Source organism: Mus caroli, chromosome 10 (genome assembly GCF_900094665.2).
Source record: "Mus caroli chromosome 10, CAROLI_EIJ_v1.1, whole genome shotgun sequence".
NCBI lineage: Eukaryota > Metazoa > Chordata > Mammalia > Rodentia > Muridae > Mus > Mus caroli.
The window spans coordinates 17,855,727-17,862,504 of NC_034579.1; the positions used below are offsets into that span (position 1 = coordinate 17,855,727).

A 6,778-nucleotide genomic window follows, 5' to 3' on the forward strand; every position below is an offset into this window, starting at 1 on the left:
GAGATTTGACAGCCCAAGGCCAACTGGAAGGAATCTACTGGCCTTTAGGCATTCAATTCAAACTAAATCATTCTTCCCTAGCCAAACAAAAGACATCTGCAGCCAACCACAGCAGAAGGACTGGCACCAGGCTGTAGTGATTCAGACAGGAGCAACAGCAGGGTAAAGGCCCTGTGGCGGCAAGGAGCCGTCTGTTTTGAGGAGCTAAAGAAGAGCTGGTATGAATAGAGATGGATCTCACAAGAGGGAGAGGGCTCCACAGGCAGAGAAAGGCCAAGAGCAGCCTCACTTGGGGTCTCATTGGCAGGTGAAGCCTTTGGCCCTCATACCAAGTACCCTTGGATACACTGAAGGTTCTAAACAAGGAAGCAGATTCGTCAGTGCTGTTTGGGTGCTATGGATGAGGGAGACATGGTTTTTATGTGATCCTGGCTGTCCTGGGACTTGTTACACAGATCAGCCTGGTCTGGAATTGGCAAGGATTCTCCCACCTTTGCCTTCCTCTGGAACTGGCAGTATGTACGTGTGTCGTATCATGGCCTGCTTTTAAAAAAGAAAAGAAAATTTAAGAGAGAGAGAGTGTGTGTGTGTGTGTGTGTAAAGTCTCACTGTATAGCCAAGGCTGGCCTCCTACTGTACATCCCAGGTTAGCCTCAATTAGACCAATTGTGTTTATCTCTCAGAGGAGAGGCTCATGTTTCCTGTGTCTGAGGAAGAAAGTCCACTGTCACTGCCCTGGAAAGGACCAAGGGAAAGCCCTGTCCCTTACCCCACACACAGTCTTGAGTCTGCCTCTTTGATGTGGCCCTTGGATCACTTACTAGAGCCGTGAATTGTTAGACAGTCCCTGTCTTCAACAAATCCAAAGTGTAACTGGGAGAGGGAATGCCTAAGGCATTGTGGCTCCAGCATGAGGGTATCAACCCCAAGTTACAGGAGTGCTGAGAACAGGGGCCTAAGTGGCCAGAGCTGGGACTCTGCCTCCACGGCAAAAGCTGAGACTCATGGCTGAACTTTGCTTCAGTCTCGAACAAATAACAGAAATCCCTCATTTTTTTGTAATGTAGTTATTGTTTAGAGATGATCTTATACAGATTTGTGTCAGTCAATATAAAAGAATGTGATGATGTATGTATGTACATAAATGAGTTATGTCATTAGTGTGTCTACTCTCTTGGAAGCACTTTTCTAGATTCTTCTAGAAAATAAAAAATAAAAAAGAGGAAAAGCTCCTCAAGATGCCGTGAGAGAGCAAATCTCCAGAACGTCTGCTTAAAGGTGGGAACCTGATGTGAGGAGGAAAGTTTTAGCTGCACCAGCACACCGGACATTCACCTCTCCTAAATGTGGAAATGAGAAGGTCCCGAGACTTTGCTATTGTGCAAAACAAGCTCACCCAGGTCATGTTGACTTTCTTTCCAACTTGTTTATGTACGGTATATTTAGTCTCAGGATTTTTTTTTCCCCTACCTTCAGCCTTGTATAGCGCATGCTCATGTGACATTAATGCTACAAATAAAAACGTACAGTTAGAGATCCTGACCTTTCTCCACGGACTTTACCATGTCTCTAAAACTAGGTCCTGCAAGTGTAAGGTTTTAAGCAAGATTTCCTTTTGAAGGCGGTTTCTCCTGGGATGTTGGGGGTTGGAAAATTAGCCATCAAACTGAGATCTCTCCCTTGTGGTCAGGATGGAATGAGGGGCTTTTTGTTGTCACCTCTAAAGAATGGAACTGAGTGGGGTGGCCCTCAGACTTACTATGTAACCTACGCTGACCTGGAACTTGTCATCTGTGATCTTCCTGCCTCCATCTGCAGGGTGCCACAATGGTTGTGTTAGAACAAGAACTGGTATAGTCTTGGGATAACAGATCCACGCAGAAGTCAATCAAGCAGGGTTGGTATCAGTCTCTGTCTGACGAATTCCATTCTAGAATGTTGCTCGTATACTTCAGACATAGGCCCAAACATCTGCCAAACTGCTTTTTCTCTCTAAATGACAAAAATAGAAAAGAAAATGACAATTGTCATCAGCCCACTTTTTACCCTTATCTATGCAGTCCCTAGCAACCACAGTTTGCACTCTGGAATGTGTTGCAATGATTGTCATATCTTTGAAGAAACTAAATCGCTAATCTTATCCAGAAAGATGGGCAATTCTTTGATGTTAGAAAGCATTCAAACTGCTAGGCCTGGTGGTACATGCTTGTAGCCCCGGCACTTGGGGAGCTGACAAAAGAGAATTGCTTTGTGTTTGAAACAAGGCAACTTTCTGAACTTGTTTCAAAAAATAAAATGAAATAAATATTAAATGGCCAGTGAGGTAGCTCAGCAAGTAAGGGTGCTTGCTGCTGAGTCTGAAGACCAGAGTCTGATCCTAGTGAGCCACACGGTAGAAGAAAACTAACTCTCAAAAGTTGTCTCTGACCTCTACATATGTACACGGTACATAGTATACACACACAAAACACACACACTAAAAAAGTTGAAAATTAAACCAAATGTATCATGTTCCACTAAAAACACCTAGTGCCAGATGCTTGGAGTACATGCATTTCAGAGTGGCAGTACCTACTGAATGCTAGTTAATAATGACGACTGCTGACTACTGTGTAGAGTGTGTTTAAACTTCTAGATACATTACATTATTTTGTTTAATCCTTGTAAATGTAAAGTGGTAATCTGAAGGGATTATGCTTTATTTCATAGATAAATATGCTATGGTTTTCCTATAATGGACACTTAGGATAAATAAAAATGAGCTATGGTGCTTAGTAGAGTATGTCATACTGGAAATGCTCAATAAATTCATTAATTCATTAAGTATTATGAATTATTATGCATCAATGCCTCAATGGTGTCTTCCAAATGAGCTTTCTTCTTCCATCATATTTAGTTGCTTATGAAAGAAAGAGCACATTTTGAGAAATACCAACTAAAAGTCTTCCTTCCCAGTTCTTAATTTGACAGACATGTTGTTCTGAAAGTAAGCCATGAGAAGCAGGTGCAGTAGAGTGGGAAGGCAGAGCTTTGAATCCTACACAGACCTCCTACTCATGTGCCCTAACCAGCAGCTGGCAGCTGGATGCAGGAGAGTGGGGAAGAGCTCCTCTTAAAGAGCTAGACAGGGTGCTAGAGCCATACGGTTATTAGTAATAGATTTATCTTTATTTATTTATTACTTCAATTAGGGCTGAGGGCAGGGTTCTAGCACCCACATAGAGCCTGAGATGTGGAGCTTGAACCACGTGATTCCAGACAGCAAGGTGTCCGGAGTTCATGAAATGTGCCAGACCTGACCCAGGACACACCAAGGCTACTAGGGTATTCTCTGATCTAGACTTGATTCAATGCCCACTGAACCTGGAGGTCTAAACTAGGAGAAAACAAAAGAAAGAAAGAAAGAAAGAAAGAGAGAGAGAGAGAGAGAGAGAGAGAGAGAGAAAGAAAGAAAGAAAAAAAGAAAGAAAGAAAGAAAGAAAGAAAGAAAGAAAGAAAGAAAGAAAGAAAGAAAGAAAGAAAGGAAGGAAGGAATGGAGGGAGGGAGGGAGGGAGGAAGGAAGGAAAGGAGGGAGGGAGGGAGGGAGGGAGGGAGGGAGGGAGGGAGGGGAAGGGGGAGAAATAAAGGAAAGAAAGAAGGAAGAGAGGAAGGAAGGAAGGAATGGAGGGAGGAAGTGAAGAAGGAAGGAAGGAAGGAAGGAAGGAAGGAAGGAAGGAAGGAAGGAAGGAAGGAAGGAAGGAAAAGAGAAAGTTCTTAGGTTGATGCCATCATATACTCCAGATCTTGCTTAAGTTGTATGGTAGATTGAATAGCATAACCCCAAATTCATGGTCACTCAGAACTTACTTGAAAATAGGGTCTTTAGTGGTATAATTAAGATGCTCTTATTAGATAAGGACATGCCCTAATCCTATATGCCTGGTATCCTTACAAGAAGAAACCACAGCTATACACATACAGAAATTTATGTGATTGAAATGAAAGGGTGTGGGTACCGAGGACCACTGGAGCCACCAGTAGCCAGGAGGCCATGGAGGATTCTTCCTGAGAGCCTCAGCAAGCTGTCTGACTCCAGCCAATGCCGAGATCTGAAGAGATACATTTCTGTTGCTTAAGCCACCTCGACATCGTTACTTGTGTAGAGCAATCTTTAGGCCATAGTGCAAGTAGAAAAATTTGAATTCATTAGCTTGCTATCAGAGGACTCCCAGGATCATGGACTAGGTTATTTTACTTCTCCCAGCTCCCAGTCCTGTCTTCTATGCCAAAGCAACCTGAAGGGGTCCACAAAGCGCTCATCCCTTTTCTGGGGCTTCAACTTGCTTCCATTGCCTGCCCATTCACTCACTCACTATCCCTGCCCTCATGAACTGAAAGCAGAAAGCGCACCCACCCACCACACTCACCCATCACACAGAGCCCACCCCAATCTCTCAAATCAGACAAGATCTAATGTTCCCTACTAACCGCACAGGTTTTTTCTTCATATTCCCTGATTGTCACTTTCTGCTTTGAATTAGTTGTCTGTATCTGTGGCTTCATCTCCCTTGTCAGACTAGGAACCCTTGGGAATGTGAACAAGCCTCAGACATTTTTGTACTGGCCGCAGTACCTGGGCACAGTGCCTTCAATGAAGCAGTTACCCAATAAATGCCTGAGGTAGTTATCACTGTCTACTCTGTGGTCTTGACTGTTCTATTGAGAATGAATAAAAATAGTCATAGCAGGATGCTTCTTCGTATATGTGTGCAAGTTTAATCATGAACAATGACAAACATTCATCTGCATGGTGATATGTTCCTGTAATGTGTGTATGTGCTTAAACTGATAGAAAAAAGAGATAGCCCCAAATAAGCCTGCACTTCACTAAAAGGTAATAATAGAGCCACAGTTAATAACAGTTTTCTGAAATTCTTAAAGAAGTGGAAGGATTGGGGGTGGAAAAAGTCTAAAGACAGCAATTTTAGGCTCAGGGGCCTGTTTCCCTCCCTCAGTGGAAATGGAAATTTGTCTCTACTCTCTCCTCTTGAGCGTCATTGTTTCCTGGTTCTAATGGTCCCTGCAGAGACCTAGGAATGGGATGACCTAGGGGGTTGGTGACTGCCCTTCTTCCAGGGCCTACATTCACCCCATGGCAGACATCTTTCTCTGCCAACACTCCCTTGACAGTTCATGCAATGTTACCTTGCTACTTTCAGTGAAGAGAAACACCAAAGCCAAGGCAGCTTGTGAGAGGAGCTACCTGTGCTGGCCTGGCTAATCATGAGTGTGAATAGCTGTCTCACTTCATCAAGAAGAGTACCGTGCTTGGCTGTGCAGGACTGATTTTTGTTCTGTCATGAAAACATTTGGTTCTTGCCCGATGTTCTGTCAAGATTCTCAAAGGCTTTTGCCCTTGGGAAGGACACTGGATGTCCTTGAAAGCCATAACCCACAGCATCATTAACAGAGGCTCTGAAAGGGGAGGCTCAGCACTGCTGTTGGAGAAAGCCCAGGCTGTGGCAACTTTAACAGGCAGAGCTCTGTGAGTTTGAGGCTAGCCTGGTCTACAGAGTGAGTTCCAGAACAGCCATGAGAAAAACAGAGACACCCTGTCGAAGAAGAACAGACAACCAAATAAAATCAAAAAGTCCCTATGGGTACTCATGCTATACAAAGCCACCATTTGACATCAAGTTGGGAGGACCTGAGACAGCAGACCCTGGCAACCGTGGAGGACCGTGAAAGAAGAGTGAGAAGCCAGTCATTTCTTCAGAGTAGGCAAACTTGGTCTGTCTAATAAGGCCAGGAGTCAAAGCTGAAATGGAAACACATTTGAATGAGATAACCCAAAGTATAGGTCTAATTAAGTTAAGTAAATCAAATCCCATGCACTTTCACTCTGAAGCTCTAAGCCCATTAAATCTAATTACATTCCCCCGGGGGGATGCGGCTGTAAATGGATGTTAGCAATGATCACATTGAATTCCTGCTTCTTGCCCCCCTCTGAAAGCTTCCACGGCAGCGTGGGCGACTGCAGCCTCCCTTTCTGCGAGACAAGGTCAAGGGGAAGACACTCCAAGGACCCCATCCATTTAAGTAAGTGCCTTCTGAAATCCAGAGTTCCTTTTGTTCTTGTTGCCTTCTTGTCCTTCTTTCTAACAAAACGATGTGCATATGTTTATGGGTCAAACTTTCCAAGGGGTCACCAACCTATTTTCATTAACTCTTTACCTCCTAGACAGCAGGACTCAACAACTGGATGCAGAGCTCATTACAGAGGGTTGGATGGGGCAGTCACTAGGCCAGAAGGCTATCCTACTGCCCTTCCCCAGATGGCTGTGAGGCGGGTGGTCTGTGTACTTCCACTCTGGATGAATCAGATGGACTCATTAACTGAGATAGAGACTGTCCTCAAATGCCAAGGCAGTCTTGTCATCACTGCCCATCCTTGCACCCCTGAACGTTATTAATCTTGCTTATTAAAGGAGATAAACAACCCTGGGCAGATGGAGCATCACAGCTTTGGCTACATCTGGAGCACAGGTTTGCTCCAGACTGAAGTCCCTGAGACCAATGAGATGGAACTGAACAGCAGAAGCAGCCCTGCTGATTTTGTTACATATTGGATTTTACGACTTAGATTCCATAAAGCTTTGAAGTTAGAAATTTTGTGACAAAAAAAAAAAAAAAAAAAAAAAACTGGCCGGGCGTGGTGGCGCACGCCTTTAATCCCAGCACTCCGGAGGCAGAGGCAGGCGGATTTCTGAGTTCGAGGCCAGCCTGGTCTACAAAGTG

General features: G+C 44.2%; 1 long non-coding RNA gene across 1 annotated transcript in view; it reads right to left on the minus strand.

Moving 5' to 3' along the window:
* Positions 1-1,060: 1,060 nt before the first annotated feature.
* The window catches only part of LOC110302858, a 17,131-nt gene continuing 11,413 nt past the window's right edge, over positions 1,061-6,778 (minus strand). The window contains exons 4-5 of the long non-coding RNA XR_002378866.1: positions 5,287-5,798; positions 1,061-1,992 (exon numbers count right to left, since the gene is read on the minus strand). This is a non-coding gene — a long non-coding RNA (uncharacterized LOC110302858). The remainder of the gene's footprint in view (positions 1,993-5,286; positions 5,799-6,778) is intronic.